Source organism: Chrysochloris asiatica, unplaced genomic scaffold (genome assembly GCF_000296735.1).
Source record: "Chrysochloris asiatica unplaced genomic scaffold, ChrAsi1.0 scaffold00020, whole genome shotgun sequence".
Classification (NCBI taxonomy): domain Eukaryota; kingdom Metazoa; phylum Chordata; class Mammalia; order Afrosoricida; family Chrysochloridae; genus Chrysochloris; species Chrysochloris asiatica.
The window spans coordinates 1,606,514-1,627,430 of NW_006408538.1; the positions used below are offsets into that span (position 1 = coordinate 1,606,514).

Here is a 20,917-nt window from a genome sequence, read left to right on the forward strand (position 1 = left end):
TGAGGTGCAACCCATACCAGAAGGCTGTGGTGTTTGATCTTCATCAGTAAGTATTTTAAGTCCTCTTCATTTTTAGCAAGCAAAGTTGTATTACCTGCATATTGCAGGTTGTTAATGAATCTTCCTCCAATACAGACACTATGCTTTTCTTCATATGATCCAGCTTCTCGGATTGAATAAGTATGATAATCCAATACATATTACAACATGGTTGAACTTTGACAATATTATCACGAATGAAATAAGTCAGATGTTGTTGTTATGTGACGTAGAGTCAGGTCTGACTCATAGCAACCCTGTATAGGGTTTCTGAAGCTGTAAATCTTTACGGGAGCAGAAAGCCTCATCTTTCTCCCTTGGAACAGCTGGTAGTTTCAAACTGCTGACCTTGAGGTTCACAGCCCGAATCATAACCACTACACTACCAGAGCCCCTTAAATAAGTCAGATACAAAGGGGCAAATATTGAAAGAATTGAGTTAATGAACTGGACTGCAAAGTTGGTGTGAACCTAAAGGTAGGTTGTTCAAGTTCACCAGTCACTCTTTGGAAACCCTATGCTGGGTCGCTATGGGTTGGAACTGACTAGACAGCACTTAATAACAACAACAGACTAGGCAAATGCATACAGACAAAAGTCTATGAGTGTTTATCAGGAGCTGAGGATGAGGGTAAAAGGAGTTATAGCTGAAGGGATACTGGTTTCTGTCTGTTGTTGTGAAGTGCCATTGAGTTAGTTCCGACTCATGTTGTTGTTGTGAAGTGCCGTTGAGTCAGATCCGACCCATAGCGACCCTATACAGGGTTTCCGAAGAGCTACTGGTGAGCTTGAACTGCCGGCCTTGCAGTTCAAACAGCTTTGCAGTCTGGCGCATTAACCCATAGTGCCACACCAGGACTGATTGGACTTCTATATGGATTCTTTCTGGGTTTTATAATAATTTGTTCTTTTTGTTTCATTTGGTGGTTATTGTAATTTTTGACACACACACAAAATAATTGAATAGGTATCATTTGGGCAAGAAATATAGCTTTCAAAATTAAGCTTTTTCTTTCTCTCTTCTTCCAAATTACATTTGTAATAAGTTCCGACTCATAGCAACCCTGTATAGGGTTTCCGAGGAGTAGCTGGTGGGTTTGAACTGCTAACTTTATGGTTAGCAGTCCAGCACTGATTCTACAGTGCCACACCAGGAGTGGTTTCTGTCTGTTGTTGTTGTTGTTAGGTCCCATCGAGTCGGTACCGACTCATAGCGACCTTATGCACAGCAGAAAGACACACTGCCCAGTGCTGGGCCAACCTTGCTACTGTTGCCATGTTTGAGTCCATCGACGCTGCCACTTGGCCAATCCATCTTGTTGGATGGCTGGTAGAGAGTAAGCCAGACAATACATAAAAATATATATTTTGCATTTGTAAAACATATAAAGTAAAAAGTTTGCCACTTAGCCATTTTTAAGTATACTATTCAGTGATGTTCCGACCCATAGCTATGGGTCGGAACCGACTCGACGGCACTTAACAACAACAACAACATTCAGTGATGTTAATTACATTCACAGTGTTGTGCTATTGTCACTACCCACCATTTTCAGAAAGAAACCAGTATCCTTTCTATCCATTAACATTAGTCCCATGCTTACTTACTCTTTAAAGCCCACCGAGCTCAGTTCTTGCCACGTCTTATGGGAAGCCTCCCAGAATCATCTCCACTCTCCATTTGAAGGAGCTGTTCTTCCTCTTAGTTTCCTGGCCCCTGAGCACAGTCTTCCATCTCCATTGTAAAGGGGTATCCCCCCTCAAACCCCAGTCCACTAGTTCCCCTTCAGTCTATGAATTTGTTAGAACCAGAACAGGCACGTAGGAGCAATCATGCTGCATGCTAGGTACTCAACACGTGTTTACTCAATTCTCCTTGCCAGGCTTAGTGATAATGCTGCTTCTGTTACTACTCGCATCACTTTTGGTATTTCAAGAGGATATACAACCAGCATCACAATTTTGGTGTTTTTTTTTTTTGTTTTTTTTTTTTTTTAGGTATTTATTTTCACTATAGCATAGTGGAGTTCTGGTGTAGTGCTGTGGGATAAAGACCTGAAATGCAAGGTCAATTTGAACCACAAGGTCAGTGGTTCAAACTCACCAGCTGCTCCTTGGAAACTCTATTACAGTCGGAACCGACTCAACAGCACTTAACAACCTAGTGTAGTGGTTACAAGTTGGGCTGCTAACCTAAAGGTCAGCAGTTTGAAACTACTAGCCATTTCATGAGAGAAAAATGAGGCTTTCTGCTCCTATAAAGATTCACGGCCTCGGAAACCCTATTCAGGATCATTATGAGTTGAGAATGATGCCCATGACACACCACCACCACCTACGAGTCCTGGTGTGGCGCTGCAGGATGATGCACTCGACCACAAGGTCAGTTTGAGCCTCAAGGTCAGTGGTTCAAACCACCAGCCAAACCTTGAAAGTCCTATATAGTGTTGCTATGGGTTGGGACTGACTCGATGGCTCTTAACAACAACAGCAAGGAGCCCTGGTAGCACCATGGATTATGAGCTGGGTTGTTAGCTGCAAGGTCAGAAGTTCGAATCTATCAATTGCTCAATGGGAGACAGATGAATCTTTCTGCCCTGGAAAGATTTACAGCTTCAGAAACCCTATTCAGGGATCACTATGAATTGGAACCGACTGCATGGCACACAAGCACCAACACCCCACTCCCACCCCCCCACCATACTGGTTCAGTTTACAAGGTAGACAATAAGTGAGGTCACATTCTTTTTTTGGTTTTTGAGTTCACTTCTCTCTCCAGTTACTGCTGTGTTTACTGTTCTGTTCCAAACTTCTGGACTACAAATTCTCGATGCTCCAAGTCCTCTCCTCCCACTGTTTCTTATTAGCGTACCATACAATGTGCACATCTGAAGCATACAATTCAATGGCTTTTAGTATATTCTGAGTTTTGTAGTCATGATCCCAATTTAGAATATTCTCCTTACATTAAAAAGAAATCACTTTCATATTCCTTACCCATTATACCCAATCATCACATCCAACACTCTGCCCCCTGCCCAAGTCCAGTTGTTGTTAAGTGCCAGTGAGTCAGTTCCAACTAATAGCGACCTGGCATAGGGTTTCTGAGGTGGGTTATACCTGCCAGCCTTGTGGTTCACAGCACCACACCGGGAGTCCAACTCCAGCTATAGGCAACCCCTAATGTACTTTCTGTCTCTATTGCCCATTGTGGGTATTTCATATAAATGGAATCATAACAATATGAGGTCTTTTATGTCCAGCACTTTTCACTTACATAATGTTTTCATGGTTTATCAGTGTGTATTTTCGAGTCCTGGTGTGGTGATATAGGCTAAGCCCTGGACTGCTAACCACAAGATCAGCAGTTCAAACCCACGAACTGCTCTTCGGAATTAGCTCGACTGTATTTAACAACAACATCAGCAACACGAATGCTGTTTTGAATCATGTTTTCCCACTTGTACATCAATAATATGTCTGTTCAGAATAATTTTTAACAACTACATATTTTCGTTATATAGTTGTATAATATTGTATTTATTCAGTTGCCTATTGAAGTTACTTTCCATTTTTCTACTAGGAACAACACTGTAATGAATCTTTGTTTATCTAGCTAGCTAGCTCGCTATCTGTCTAGTTTCCATCCTGGATAGGTTTGTGCCGATTCCTTCCACTTCACTACTCTCTTCTCACCTAGCAATGGCCAAGCCAAGAACAAGCCAAAGAGTACGTTGTTGAGATTGCTCCAAGCCTATTCATTACCCAAATCTAAGTTCTTAATTTCTGAGGTTTCCTTCCAAAAAGCAACATGTAAACAGAGTAGAAGAGACAAGGTGGCTATATATGTATAAAAACACATATATATCTACAAGCTGGGGCTATAACGATATCCTTTTTTAGTTTACAATGACTGACTAAAAATAGTGAGGAAAACACAAGTGTGTAGACCAGAAAGCTCTTCCAAACACAGGATCAAGTTAATCCTGTATATATATATATAAACTATTTTCTTTCCTCCATGACTTCATTCTTTGTTTTCAACACAAATCCCTCCCCAAGTCCTCCCCTGGCTTTATTTCAAAAGGTACAGGAAGTCCCTGACTTAGAAGTGAATGAATTGTGTTCATATGACTCCGTCATAAGTCAAGTCTGACATAAGTCAAAATTTCTTTTTTTCTTTAGTTTTCATTGTCGTTGTCTTTCAGTAACACCGTCTTTATAAATCCAGTCTTTGAACATCTGTAAGTGAAGGTACTAGAATGATAATGTCAGCAAATTATGTGTAAGTGAATAGTAACTTGAACACATTATAAGTCAAGGATTATCTGTACTAGCTACACTAAGATTTCTCGTTACTGTTATTTCGTTGGTGCGTAGGTTTTCCCATTATGACATAATTACCACATGGTGCTAATCCTATTCTCAAACCAATTAGAACCAAATAATGGACAATGAAACTAACTAACAGTTCAATTTCCTCTACATATTTCATTTCCCATTCCAAGAGATGGCTCTTTCTCTTGGTCTGGCAGACTTCCAAATTTTTCTGGAAATTACTGAATTTACTCATTCTGTTTCTGTCAGCTAAACTTGAGGCCTTTCTCATCCTCTTAGCCAGATCACTGCTGACCCTTCTCGTTCTACAAAGATAGACAACATAGGTAGACGTTCCAGACAGATAAAATGCAATATGATATGTTTGAAGAATCATGAGTTAGTTGAACCTAACCATAAATTAAAGCATTGAATTTGCTAGCATTTTGTTGAAGGCTGTTATGTCATTCTGCATGCTATTTTGTGTTCTATTTTCCTACTATCACTGTCAGTAAATATGTATGTACAGCATGAATTTTTTAAATGCACGTTTCCTTATATGTTTATATAATATTGAATTGAATCTATTAACACAATAACTTGGGTCCAATCAATTGCAACTATATTATGAAGAAAGTAGAAACCTCTGCTGAGTTTTATATGTTATTATCTCTACGAAGAAAAACTACTGAATAATTATAAGAAAAATAATGACATCCTAACCAAAAAAGCAGCAACAACAGATGGTGGTGGAGGTGACGGCATAGAGAGACAGAGCAGCAGAAGATTCTAGTCCCATGGACTGAGAAAGGCAGTGTGCCTGTGGGCAGGAGGCTGGCTGCAAAATGTGCCCTTTGGACATTTAAATGGTTATATATTTTCAACATGGTATGTGTATATATTTTTTTAAAAATGGTAAGAGAGGTAAATACTGTTAGCTGATGGTACATGAAGGGGATTGTAATCTTTGCAATGATTTGCTAAATGCAAAACTAATGATCTACCCTGTAAACTCTCACTCACTCAGTTCACAAATAAAAGCTGAAAACAGACAGAAAAAGAGTAACATGACTTGGGGGCGGGTTGATTGAGGCCAGACCATAGGAAGGATGAGCCTTTCACTCCTATAGAGATTCAGAGGCTCTGAAACCCTATACAGGGTTACTGTGAGTCAGAACCGATTTGATGGCAGTAAACAACAAAACAACAAAAGTAAGGAAGATAACCAGTTAGGCAGTTATTGAAATGATAAACTTGAAAATGATGAGTGTAAATGAAGGAAATAGCAGTAAGAATGAAAATAAAGAAAAGCAGAATGGACTTGTCAAATTAAATGTGGTTGGAGAGAAAAATCATCAGTCATGGTCAAAGTACTTAAGTCTCTGGGATGGGCAAATATAGCAACAGATAGAAAGACCATATTTGATGGGGGAAGAGATCTGAGGTGAAGATATTTACAGGGATTCCATGTGGCTATGTCCAACAGGAAGTAAGTTTTGAACTGAGAAGAGAAGTGAGGCCTGGAAATGCACATTTAGACGTCATTATTACATAGGTAGTAGTTGTAAACTTGGAGTTCAATTAAACCATGAAAGGAAAGAGAATCGAGTGAGAAGGAGAGTGCCAAAGATAGAACTCTGGGAGCCATGGTGGAGAGAAAAGAAATCAAAGGCAGCAAGGGAGACTTGGAAACAGCAACCAGGGGAATAAGAAGAGAACCATAAGAGGTTAGTATTTCAGAGGACATCTTCTTTTCTTTTTCCAAATTTTATTTTTGGTGAAAATATACATAACAAAACTAACTCCCATTCCACAATGTCTAGATAAAAAAAGATCCATGACATTGATTACCTTCTTCACATTTTGTCTACGGTCTCCTTATTTCTGTTCTAATTGTCTCACTTCATTTACTTAATCTACCTGCCCTCGTCCCAACCTTCTCATCTACTTTATAACAACCTTTTGGTCTTTTATACTATTATAGAAAATAATGCAATATTCTAGAGTAAAAACCTTTACTCTTGGGGCTAAACTGTTATGCAGATTAAAGGGAACTTCAGAGGACAGTTTCAACTCAAATGTTTGAAGAATATCTCTGGGCCATGGTTTTTGGGGACTCTTCTAGATTCAGTAGGTCTGGTAAGCCTGGATTCTTTAAGACTGTGAAGTTCTGTTCCATATTTTTCTCTCTTTATCAGTATTTCTCTATGGTGTTTCAGATCAGAGCATTCAGTAGTAGTAGCTAGACACCATCTAGTTCTCTCATGAAGGAGGCAGTGGTTCATGTAGACAATGAGTCCTGTAGGCCAGCTCCTTCTCTGACTCTTGGGTTTCCTATTTTCTGTTCTGTTTCCTACAAAGAAAGACCAATGGTTGTATCCTAAGGAAATATCTTTTAAATGGGAGTGTCAAGAGGCCCCAAATCTTGAATGCTTCACAAAGGTCACACAAAATTTAATCAATAGATAAGTATGTTACCTTTATCACTGTTTTATTTTATGACTATGCCATACTATTTCTTTACAATGGACCCTTACCATGGACACCAGCCCTGTTCTCTCTCTGTGGATATAATTGTTCTCTGTCTCCAAGTCCATATAGCTTGTGCTCTTGCCATCTTAAAGTAAATAGCTAGAAATCTTGAGTACTCAGACTGAGAGGTGATATACCATGGAGATAATACAAAAGAGCTGTTCAGGTGAAACAATAAAAACAAAAATGTGGGGACTGACTAGTCTTGAGCACTTACTTCCCTAACCTGTTCCTTGACACTCCCTAGGCACATTTACACAATTTAGGGAACACAACTACAAAAGGAGCTTCATCTTGCCATTTACTGAGTCAAGAGTGATTAACTGTGGTTTTCTGGTACCTGGAACTATCCACTTTGTAATTCCCACTGCCCCTAATACCCAACCAGGGCTGTCTGGCAGCGATGTTTAGTTTTTGGCCTCTCCTAAAAGTGTATGATGGTGGTGGTTGTTTGCCATCAACTGGGTCCCAACTCATAGCGACCCTGTATGGGTTTCTGAGGCAGTAAATCTTCACAGGGGAAGCAGTCAATATTCCAGGAAAATGGGAACTCATAGGTCTACTAATCATCCAATAATCTTTCAAAAGAAAAGTAATAAACTGGTTACAGACTCCATCTGAAGAAGCGAATTAGAATAGCAGGTGAAGAATTTAAAACAAGCTTAAAATCCATACAAAATGGGGAAAGGAAAACAATCAACAGCATGAAAAAGTAGAAAACAAATGAAAATGTTGGTTATGAAAAATACAATAGCTGAATTAAACACAATGGATGGAATAAACATTAACAGACTCTTGCTGAGGAAATTAGCATATTTAAAAACAAATTGAGGTATTCTCTAGGAAAGAAGGAAAGAAAAAAAAATCAAAAGAAAATATAAATGCATAGCTAGGAGAAATGAAAGAGTAAGTGTATTTGCTAACATCTGGTTAAAGGAGTCTCTAAAAGAAATAGAGAGGGGAAAATATTTAAAGAAACAATATAAACAAAATCATTAAAGAAAGAAGACTTCGATTGTTGTTGATTTCAGGCACTTAGATTGTTGGTGTTGTTAGGTGACATCGAGTAGTTTTTGATTTATATTGATCCTGTGTACAACAGAACAAAAACACTACCCAATCCTGACCCATCCTCACAATTGTTGTTCGGTTTGAGTCCACTGCTACTGCCACTGCGTCCAATCCATCTCATTTTCACTGACCCTCCACTTTACCTACATGATGTTCTTCTCCAGGGACTGGTCCCTTCTGATAGCACGTCCAAAGTATGAGAGATGAGATGAAGTTTCACCATTCTGCCTTCTAAGGAGCATTCCAGCTATACTTCTTCTGACACAAATTTGTTTGTTCTTTTTATAACCCATGGTACTTTAAATATTCTTCTCCAACACCGTAATTCAAAAGCATCAGTTCTTCTACAGTCTTCCTTATTCACTGTCTAACTTTCACGTGCATATGAAACTACTGAAAAAACATGGGTCAACTGCAACTTACATCTTCACTCTTGAACGCCTTAAAAATGTCTTGTGCAGCAGATTTATCCAATGCAATATGACATTTGATATCTGGACTGCTGCTTCCATGAATGTTGATAGTGGATCCAAGCAAAATGAAGTCTTTGACAACTTCAATCTTTTCTCCATTTACCATGATGTTATTTATTGGACCAGTTGTGAGGATTTTTGTTTTCTTTACATTGAGGTGCAACCCATTCAGAATGGTGTGGTTTTTAGTGTTCATTTTAAGCCCTTTTCACTTTCAGCAAGCAAATTTGTATCACCTGCATATCACAGGGTGTTAATGACTCTTCCTTCAATCTTAATGCCACATTCTTCTTCATATAATCCAACTTCTTGGATTATTTGCTCAGCATAGAGATTGAATAGGTATGGTGAAAGAATACAGGCCTGGTGCTTGCCTTTCCTAATTTTAAACATTCAGTATCCCTTGTTTTGTTTGAACTACTTGCTTTTTGATCTATGTAAAGGTTCTTCAGGAGCACAATTAAGTGTTCCAAAATATTCATTTTCCACAATGTTATCAAGAGCTTGTTATGATACACACAGTTGAAAGCCTTTTCATAGTCAATAAAGCACAGGCAAGTATCTTTCTGGTATTCTCTGCTTTCAGCCAAGATCCTCCAGTTGTCAGCAATGATATTCCTTGTTCCACGTCCTTGTTTGAAACAGGTTTAAACTCTGTCAATGCACTTTTGCAGCCATTTTTAAATTACCTTTAGCAAAACTGTACTTGCTTCTGATATTAATTTCTGCTTCCCATTGGGTCACTGCTCTTTAGAATGGGCACAAATATCAATCTCTTCTAATCAGTTGGTGGCATTGCTGTCTTCCGATTTCTTAGAACAGATGAGTGAGTACCACCAATGCTGTATCAGTTTGTTGAAAGATCCCCATTTATACTCCATTGATTCCCAGGGTCTTGCTCTTTGCCAGTGCCTTCAGTGCAACTTGGACTTCTTCCTTCTATGTCATTGGCTCTTGATCATATGCTACCTCTTGAAATGGATTAACATCAACCATATATTTTTGATACAGTGACTCTGTGTATTCCTTCCATCTTCTTTAGATGCTTTTTGCATCATTCAATATTTTGCCCCTGGTGGTAGTAGTTATGTGCTGTGGAGTCAGTTTTGACTCACAGCAAACCTATAAAGGTTTCTGAGGCTGTAAATCTTAACGAGAGCAAAATGTTTCATCTTTCTCCCACGGAGCACCTGGTAGATTTGAATGGCTGACTTTGCTGCCAGCAGCCCGACTCATAACCCACTAAGCTACCAGAAATCCTTTTGCCTATAGAAGTCTTCATTATCGCAAACAGAGGCTTGAATTTTATCTTCAGTTCTTCCAGCTTGAGAAATGCTGAGTGTGTTCTTCCCTTTTTGTTTTCCAACTCCAGGTCTTTGCACATTTCATTACAATACTTGATTTTGTCTCCTCGAGCTGCCCTTTGAAATTTTCTATTCAGCTCATTTTTGTCCTCACTTTTTCCACTTGCTTTAGCATCTATACACTGGATAGCAGGGTTCAGAGTCTCTTCTGGCATCTAATTTGGTCTTTTCCTTCTTTCTAGTCTTAATGACCTTTTGCTTCCTTCCTGTATGATTTCTTTTTTTCTAAGTATTTATTGTGAATTATGTGATAGTTTACATAGGAAAACATTAGCTTTACATCCATCCTATTGTATTTCATTTCATTGCCATGATTATTATCACCTGTATGCACCATCAAACAGCCAAAGGGTACATCCCCACAAGCCTGCCCCCCGGACATCAGCACACAGGCCCTCTCCCTCACTGAATCCCTCACAGTCCCCAGCTGCTCCATCTCTCCCGGTCATTGTCTCTGCCTCTAACTCCTGCGTCACTATTTCTCCAAGTAGGGTCCCGCACTCCACTCTTCTCCCTTGGTGGTCCCATGGACCTCTGCTCCTGGACTGCAATGTCAACCACTCCCTTCCTTCCTGTTGTTACAAAATATCTACCTTTACATTTCCAACCCTCACAAGCAGTCCTAATCTGTATGATTTCTTGATGTCATTCCACAACTTTTCTGGCTTTAGTCATTAGTGTGTAATGCATCAAATCTGTTCTTAAAATATTTCTTAATTCAGATGGGATATGTTCAAGGCCAAATTTTCACCCTTGAGGACTTGTTTTCATTTTCTTCATCTTCAGCCTGAACGTGAATATGAGCAGTCTGTCCGTTTGTCATACTGTGGTGGCTTGAGTGTTTCTATGATGCTGTAAGCTATACCACCAGTATTTTAAATACCAGCAGAGAACACCTGTGGTGGATATGTTTCAGTTGAACTTCCAGACTAAGACAGTCTAGGAAGAAGGAAAGGCAGACTACTGGAGAATATTTAGCCACTGAAAACCTTATGAATATCAGAGGAACAGTGTCAGGTAGTATCCAAATACTGAATATTGAAACATGAAAAATAGCACCAGAGTATTGTCAATTATAGTGACAGAACACAAAGATAATATGAATGGGGAAGAGCTGCCTCCTCAAAGTGGAGTTGGCCATGATTAATGCAAATGGAGTAAAGCTTTCTAGACCTTCATTAACTGAGGAGCTCAACTTAAAATGAGGAAAAATGGCTGTAAACATCCATTAATAATCAGAACACAGAATGTATGAAGTATTAATGTAGGAAAATTGGAAGATGTCAAAATTGAAATGGAATGCATAAAGATCAATATCTTAGGAATTAGGGAACAGAAAGGGACTGGTATTAGCCATTTGAATCTGCAATCATATAGTTTTCCCTGCCAGGAATGACAAATTGAAGAGGAATGACATTGCATTTATCATCAAAAAAGAACATTTCAAAATCTGTCTTGAAGTATAATGATGTAAATGATAGTATAATCTCCATACACCTACAAGACCAGTTAATAACATTGTTATTCAAATGTACACACCAACCACAAACACCAGTGGTGATGAAATTAAAGAATTCTACCAACTTCTTCAGCCTGAAATTGATCAAACATGCAAGCAAGATGTATTGATAATTACTGGTGATTGGAATGCAAAAGTTGGAAACAAAGAGGAAGGATTGGTAGTTGGAAAATATAGCCTTAATAGAAATGATGCTGGAGATTGCATGATAGAATTTTGCAAGACCAATGCCTTGTTTCATTGCAAATACCTTTTTAACCATCATAGAAGATGACTATACACATGGACCTCACCAGATGGCATACACAGAAACCAAATGGACTACATTTATGGGAAGAGACAGTGGGCAATCTCCATATCAAGAGCCAAAACCAAGCTAGGGGCAGACTGTTGAATAGCCCATCATTGTCCAAAGTATGAGAGATGAAGTCTGGCCATCCTGGCTTGTACAGAGCATTCTGGTTGTACTTCTTCCAACATATGTTTTAACAGCCTCCAAAACTCCTAAGAGCCAAACCTACTGCTGTTCAGTCAATTCCAACCCTAAAAACTGGCAACATCATGTGTTGTAGAGTAGAACTGCTCCATAGGATTTGTTTGGCTGGAGTCTTTATGGGGAGCCCTGGTGTGGTGCTCTGCGTTAATGTGCTGGATTGCAAAGTCAGTTTTAACCGCAAGGTCAGCGGTTCAAGCTCACCAGCCGCTCCTTGGAAACCCTATACAGGATTGCTATGGGTTGGAACCGACTCGATAGCACTTACCAAAACAATGGCAACAAATCTTTTTGGAGTCCTGGTGTGGTGCTATGGGACAATGCACTGGACTGAAAGGTCATTTGAGTCACTAGTTCGGAGGTTCAAATTCACCAGTTGCTCCTTGGAAACCCTATCAGGGTCTCTATGAGTGGGAACCAACTCGAAGGCACTTAAGAATAGCAACAACAATTATGGAGAAGTTCTGGTGTGACACTGTAGGATAAGCACTAGACCCTAATGTCAGTTGTGGTCTGGGGTACACACTTACCATTTCTCGAACACCCTATACAGGGCCACTATGAGTCAGAACTGACTCAATACCACTAAACACTTAACAACAACAACAGTAGTCTTTATGGAGAAGTCCTGTTGTGGTGCTGTACAATAAGCACTAGACTGCACCACAGGTAGGTGGTTCAAACTCACCAACTGCTTCTTGGAAACCCTATGTTGTTGTTATTGTTGTTAAGTGCCATCAAGTGGATTTCAGTTCACAACAACTACATAAAGGGTTTCTGAGGAACAGTTGGTGAGTTTGAACCACTAACCTTGTGGTTTGAGCCACAGTCCAGTGCTTATCCTACAGCACCACACCAGGACTCCTCCATAAAGATCATTGTTGTTAAGTGCTGTCGAGTCGATTCTTACACATAGCAACTCTGTATAGGGTTTCCAAGGAGCATCTGGTGAGCTTGAACCACCAAACTTGCAGTTCAAATGACTTTGCAGTCTGACACATTAGCACACAGCACCACACCAGGACTCCCCATAAAGATTCCAGCTAACAAAATCTTATTGACAACACTTAACAACAGCAATATTTATGGAAATGTATCACCAGATCTTTCTTCTGAAATGTTGGGTGCATTCAAACAGCCAACCTTTAGGTTAGCAGCTGAACATAAAACCTTTGTAAAGTCTATAAATCCCCCAACTCCCTTCTCCACTATTTTTTTTTTAAATAGGAAAAAATACTCCTCCTGAAATAAAAAAAAATAAATCACATCAAGAAGGAATTTCTAAAAGCTTGCAGAAAAAGCAGATGTAATTTTTTAAATAGAAGAAATATATAATCAGAACCAAGATTTATATAAAGTTCTAGGTTCTGATTATAAATATAAAGTATAAAACCATAGAATAGTTTCAGGTACATAGGATTCAGAAGAATTACCACATAAAACCCATACTGAAATGCCCAGACAAGTCTTGTTAAGAGCTCTTCAGTCAGTTTTGACTCTTAGTGACCTTGTATAGGGTTTCGGGGGCTGTAAATCTTTTACAGAAGCATAAATCTTCATCTTTCTCCTATGAAGTGGCTGGTGGGCTTGAACCACTGACCTTCTGGTTTGCAATCCAGTGATTATCTTATAGAGCCTATGCACTTGCCTCTGACTAAACAGTGCTGTAATCTGGCCTAACACTTCATAAAAGCTGGACCATAAAAGAGTAAACTGTTCCCAAGGAATTGATTTGTATCTCAGAACAGAGCTAAGAAATATTTCTAGGAAGACAAATATATCCAGAAAGGTGCAATTCAGAATGCCCGATAAAACATTTCCAGGCAAGCACATACGCAAGAAAACATGACCTGTAATGAATAGAGAAATCAATCAGCTGGACATGAACTAGAACTGACACAGATGTTAGGATTAGCAGGCAATCATACTTAGACAGTTATTTTTGCTGCATTCTATATGTTCAAAAGTTAAAACACTACATATTAGTGTTTTTAGGATATAGCAACAATGATATTATGAGGGAAAATTTTACATATCAATTTACATATATACATGAAACAGAATGTTGTTGTTAAGTGCCATTGAGTCAATTCCGACACATAGGAACCCTGTATACGGTTTCCAAGGAATAGCTGGTGAGATTGAACCACCGATATTGTGAAACCAACTTTTCAGTTTAGCGCATTAACCCACAGTGCCACCCACACCAGGTAAAGAATACATCCTAAAAATTAATGAAGAAGAGGAAATAGGTAATCTAAATAAAATCAGAAACCAATGAAATATGAAACAAAGATACAAAAGGGAAGATTAACAAAACCAAAAAATGGCTTTTCAAAAACAGACAACAGAACAAAATAGACAATCCTGTGGAACTTTTATTGGAAGAAAGAAAAAATTCATAAATAAATAATACATCTACTTCTCACTTGTCAACTAATTTGTTATCTGACATTTTGCTTTTATGACCATAGTAAAATATCTAGTAACTGACTATTTGTGTCTGAATGGTGTACATCTGACAGGAATGTTGGTGTGTGAGGTGAGAGTACAGTTGGCTATGATGGTTAAGGTTATACGTCAACTTGAAGTTGTTGTCGTTAAGTACCGCTGAGTCTGGGCTACAGTTCTCTGTAGTTTCACAGTTATATAATGATGAAATTAGGCCATTATATAATGATGTGATTTGGTAGTTATGCAATGATGTAGTCATCCTTCATTTTGGGATCGGATGTGGACATCATTCATTTTCACATGGCAGAGTTTTCCACCACAATCCAGTCTTTGAAATCTAACCTTGTTGATAAATGAGGAATGGGTATATTGTGAGTTAAAACCATCAACGTATTAAAAAGGAGTTCTGGTAGAGTGGTGGTTACAAGTGGAGCTGCTAACTTCAAAGTTAGCAGCTGGAAACTACCAGTAGTTCCATGGGCGAAACAGGAAGCTTACTGCTCCCGTAAAGATTTACAGCCTTGGAAGCCCCATGTAGAGTCGCTGTGAATTGGAACCAACTTCACGGCACACCACCACCACCACCATCAACATATTAAAAGAGAATGGTGGTGCTGTGGGTTAGGCTGTGGGCTGCTAACTGCAAGGCATGCAGTTCAAATCCACCAGCCACTCCGTAGCAGAAAGATGAAACTGTCTGCTCCGGTAAAGCTGTATCATCTTCGAAACCTACCTAGGGTCACTATGAGTTGGAATCAACTCATTGGCAATGGCTTTGGCTTTTTTGGATTGTAGACATACTGAGAAGTCTTGGTGTGGTGCTGTTAGGATAAGCCCTGGGCTGCGAGTTTGGTTTGAATCGCAAGATCAGAAACCTTATACCAGGGTAGCTACGAGTCTGAACCAATGCAACAGCACTTGACAACAGCAACAGAAAGCTACATGGGTTGTGGAGGTAGTAGGATGGGAGGATGCGAAGAAGAGCGCAGAAAAATGTAAGTTATTGTTAATGTCCCAGTTTTGATGTTGGGTTACAGTTGCATGGGTTCTCATGACATTATTTGTCATTGTTAGGTGTCATTGAATCAATTCTAACTCAATCCTGTGTAGGGTTTCCAAGGAGTGGCCTACTGGGTTTGAACCACCAACCTTGTGGTTAGCAGTCTAGTGCTTATTATATAACACCACACCAGAACATATATATTAATAATGACAACAAGATGGCCATAAGTGTACCAATGCCGAGAGTATGTCATGAATCAAAAATCATGTTAATCTACTCTTACGCTCTTCAGAAATCTTCAGTCTACCCCTCGAAAACTACTGAAAACTAATAGCAATTTATCTTGACTAAAAAATTCTAGGATGGAAAGAAAACTGGACCAACAGCTATTAAGAATGAGCTCATAATTTCTTTTATCCGTTTCTCAAACAGCTTATAATTGTCGTCTTCCAAGAATAATTAACAACTATTTTAAATGCTCTACTATTAACCAATGATTCACCCTTGTTTAATCACATTCTTATTTTTAGGAAGATATTATTGAGAATGAAATAATCATTAAGATATATCATATAAAAGGATGAAATATATAATTCCTAGTTAGCAAAATTATTGTTTGTATTTCAAATAAGTTTTCATGTTATAGAGTTATATATTCATTGCACATAGCATGGTTATGGAGAAGGTAGGCTTTAGAATCAAATAATCCTGGGTCCATGTTTTCATTCTGTCCCTTATCAGCTTGTGTGGCATTGGGTAAGGTATTTAACCTCTCTAGATCATAGTTTCTTCAACTGAAACTGGATCTACAACAATAGGATTATTGAATCTTTAAAAGCAGACTCTTTAAAGTTCTTTGTACAGTGCAAGGCATATGTCTAAGTGTTGCAAATGGTAACTATTATTACCATATTTAAGCACTTAAACTGATTTATTTTATATATTTCTAAATATCTGGTTTCACTGGACTGCTAACCACAAGATCAACAGTTCAAACCCACCAGAAATTCTTTGGAAACCCTATAAAGGGTTGCTAAGAGTCAGAAACGACTCAGGGGCAATTAACAACAACAGCTAATTATCTACATATATAAACAAAGATTAATATAGATTTCCTAAGAAATGACAAAGCTACACAGTTTCTTATAAGGAATAATCTTTTTTTAAAAAAGTAAGTACATGTAACTTTACAAACAGGAAAATGTAAACAACCTCCTGAGCACTGTCTTCCCTCATATATCATTGGATGACCTTCTAAAGCTCCATTTGATGCTAATATTGAATTGTTCTATAATTCTACAATTATCACCTTTATAAGTACTTAAAAGTCAGTAAGATGTCTTGAAAGAAAGACTGGCAGGAAAAATCAAAAACAATAAAGTCAGTCCGATTGACTCCTACAAAAACAAGTAAGCTGTTCGCCGAGGAGCCATCAAGGTAAGTGATTGGGTCCCCTCAGAGCAAACCCCCTTCCAAGACTAAGACTCAAGGGGAATACATGAGCAGGCACATAATCTGACTGGTGACCACGTTGGTCACCAATAGGGGAAGGGGGGAGGGGAACAGCACTGAAGATGTGAGCTAAGTCCAACCACATCACAGACTCCTGTGAACCCAGGTTGAGACCTGGTTGGCCAGCAGTATGGCAAGACCTGGGGACTCCGGGGCATAGAGACAGTGACATGGTCACAGAGGACTAGAGTAGAGAGTGAAGTGTCCAGCTGATATGAAGCGAAGTGAGATATACAAGAACACCCATACTTGTAGATAGTACCCGGCTTCAATGGCTGGATGATCAGAACTCAACTAGAAGAAGAAAGAAGAGGAGAAAAAAATAGTAATCGGCTACAATTTAATGAACTTGACCTATACTTATGGATGTAGTAGCTCACAAGACAGAACAAATCTTTACAGCGAGGATCATTCCCACCCCCTCGGTACACAGGGTTGACAGGGATGGGCAACTTAGACATGGCTACCCAAAATGGGGGGGGGGGCTACAAAGGCAAGAAGTGACTGACTTACAAGTTTTCAAGAGGGAGCCTAGTTCGAGAGGGTACAGGGGGTAGAGGGGTAGGGGAGGTAGGTAGAATCTCCAGTGCTTAATTTCTAATTTGTTGGGGCCGGGCTTATGAAAGGAGAGGGGGTACAATAGTGAATAATTGTTATAAGGACTGACTGTGAGGTTCGGAAATGTAAAGGTAGATGTTTTGTAACAAAAGGAGCGGAGTTCCCTGCGACAAGCAAGGGAGAAGAGTGGAGCGCAGGACCCTCCCCAGAGAAGCAGTGATACCAGAGATGGAGGCAGAGACAATGACGTGGAGAGATGGAGCAGCTGGGGACTCTGGCCTCAGGGTGGGAGAGGGGCTGTGTGTTGATGCCTGGGGGGCAGGTTTGCCGGGTATACCCTCTGGCTGTTTGATGATGTATGGAGGGGATTGTAATCATTACAATGAAACAAAAGACGATAGGATGAATGTACAGCTGGTGTTCTCCCATGTAAACTATCACGTAATTCACAATAAACACTTAATATATATAAATATTTGTAATAATGAAATTATTTCAAACTCCAACAACAGAAATAAATTTTGTTTATTTGCAAAAAAAAAAAATCAGTAAGATGAAGATTACTTATACTTTTAGTTTTGGAGTTCTGTTATGGTTTAAAGGTGGAAGAGGATGCACAATTTGAGCTGTGACTTTCTCATGACTGAACAAGTTTGATAGGTTTCTATGTACCACACTTGACAAGTCCATTTGATATTTAGTAACACAGTACTGCTGGAATATGGACCAATTCCATTTTAGATTTCTATTTCCTGCTTTCTTATTGTCGCTGTTGTGAAGTGTCGTAGAGTCGTTCTAACTCTTGGTGGTGGTGGTGGTTATGTGCCGTGGAGTCGGTTCTGACTCATAGCAATCCTGTACAGGGTTTCCGAGGCTGTAAATCTTTACGGGAGCAGAAAGCCTCATCTTTCTCCCACAGAAGAGCTGGTAGTTTCGAACTGCTGACCTTGCGGTTCGCAGCCGGATTCGTAACCACTATGCTAACAACCCTGTAAAGGGTTTCCAAGGAGCAGCTAGCTGGTAGGTTTGAACTGCCTACCTTTCTGTTAGCAGTCCAGTGCTTATCCTACAGCGCCACACCAGGATTCCTCTTTAGCTATTAGTAATGATGTTTATAAATCTTTACTAAAAAAGCCCAGTTCAGGGTAGAAGGGACAGCCATAGGGCCAAACAAGGCTCAGTGGCAGCAGTTGAACTCATGGGTTGGACTAGAAGCCTTATAAACAGGCAGAAAGTTTGGACTTGGAGACACAAAATGCAGGGGCCTCATCTGTCTTCCAAATGCAGTGCTCAGCATTACGTCAGAATGGCTTTGTGTTGCTCATAGGCCAGCCATGTAAGATGATAGAAACATCTCCTTCCAAGATTGGCAAATACGGCCTAGCGAAGGCTGCCTGATTGATATTGACATCTTTACTGGGAAGAAATATGAAGATATCTGCTCCTAACTTATAATACGGGTGTTTCCAACATCCAAAAGGATGACTTTCAGCTGACTGGCATCCAGGATGGGTACCTATTACTGGTCCAGGACAGTGGGCAATGAGGGAGGATCTTCATCTTCCTGAGGGAGACCTCGGCCAGGAATGTGATGGTGGAGAAGAGATCCTGAGCACAGTGCTGTGTGCCAGGACAGAGGCAGCTGCTATTGCAGTAAGGCCATGGCTCAGTAACTGTCTCCCAGGAGTGCCCCCAGAGCCTGCAGAGGTCCTGCCCCCATTCCAACCCAGCTCTGGCCTTGGCTGGACTCCTTCATGATTTATTTCATGTTGTATTTTGGTTTCTCCCCTCACTCCCTCCCCGAGATCTTGTCTGGGACCCCCTCGCTCTCTTGATCTGAAGTGAACAACGGCATCGGCATTGGTGAAGCAGCCCTCATCCCCCCTGCACTACAGCCATAGAAGTGCAGCCAGACCAGCACTGCTGGTGGTCCCATTGTTTATGATTCAATCTGGAATTGGAACACTATCGATTCTGGTAAATGGTTCTCTGCCCTTCTTCTCTTACCTAGTTCTAGGTCTCTGTTCTGTGTAGTGCTTTCCCTCAAACACCACCCCTACAGACTGGGTACCAGCTCTTTCTCCTGCCTCCCTCTCTCCCCAAGTCCATTACGATGGAGAGAGAAGAGGGCAAGAGGGGAGGGACCCAATCCTCATGGGCTTCAGTGATTCATGCAGGCCCTCTTCCCCCCATATTTGTTCAATTCAAACCTGAATAAAACAAGTTCAATATGAAACAACAAAATATAATGTACTTCAGACATATTTTGGGTTTTGTTGTAGTTACGACAGCACATACACTATGTTGTTGGGTGCCATCAAGTCAATTTTGACTCAGGACAGAGTAGAACTGTCCCATGGGGCTTTTTGGCTGTAATCTCTACAGGAGCAAATCTCTTCACATTTTCTCTCATGGGACCACTGGGTGGGTTCTAACTGTGGATGCAAAAAACTAAAACACCAAACCTTGTAGGTAAGACTAGACTAGACTGTGGTAAAAACACCAGGTAAAAACAGGTAAGACTAGACTAGACTGTGGTAAAAACACCAGGTAAAAACAGGTAAGACTAGACTAGACTGTGGACAGAACAGAAATCCTACCCCATAGGATTTCCAAGACTTTAATCTTTAAGAAGAAACTGCCAATCTTTGTCTGGCAGAGTGGCTTTTTCTACCTCTAGAGTTCCTTAAAACAATGCCCAACATACATGTATGTGTGCTCACACACATGCATGCACACGTATGTTGTTGGGGGCTATCAAGTTAGTTCTGACTCATAGCGACCCTGTGTACAACAGAAAAAACACTACTCCATCTTTGCCATCCTCACAAGTGTTGTAATGTTTGAACTCATGGTTGCTGCCCCTGTCTCAATCCATCATGTCTTCCTCTTATTTGCTGACCCTCCACTTTAACAAGTATGATGTCCTTCTCCAGGGACTGGTCCCTCCTGATTCTATGTTTGAAGTCTCACCATCTTCGCTTCTAAGGAGCATTTTGGCTGTACTTCATGTCCAAGACAGGTGTGTTTGTTTTTCTGGCAGTCCATGGTACTTTGAATATTCTGCTCTTACATTATAATTCAAATACACCAATTCCTCCCTTTTCACTGTCCAACTTTCACATGCATATGAAGAAACAGAAAACACCATAGCTTGGTTTAGATGTATCTTAGTCCTCAAACTGACGTCTTTCCTCTTTAACACTTTTAAGGAGTATTTTGCAACACATTTGTTTGACTTCTGCTTCCACGAGTGTTGATTGTGGATCCAAGGAAAACGCAGTCTTTGGAAAGTTCAATCTTTTCTCCATTTATCATGATGTTATCTACTGGTCCAATTGTGAGGACTGCTGTTTCCTTTATATTAAGGGACAATTCGTACTGAAGACTGTAGTCTTTGATTTTCATCAGTCCTCTTCACTTCCAGCAAGCAAGGCTGTATCATCTGCATATCACAAATTGTTGATGAGTCTTCCTCCAATCCTGATGCCAAGTTTTCCTCATATAATCCAGCTTCTTGTATTATTTGTTCAGCAGACAGAATAAGTATCATGAAAGGATATAACACTGGTGTACACCTTT

General features: G+C 39.9%; 1 pseudogene; it reads left to right on the forward strand.

Annotated features, from left to right (window-relative positions):
- The first annotated feature begins 15,233 nt into the window (after positions 1 to 15,233).
- LOC102826072 lies at positions 15,234 to 19,093 on the forward strand (annotated as a pseudogene).
- Positions 19,094 to 20,917: the final 1,824 nt, after the last annotated feature.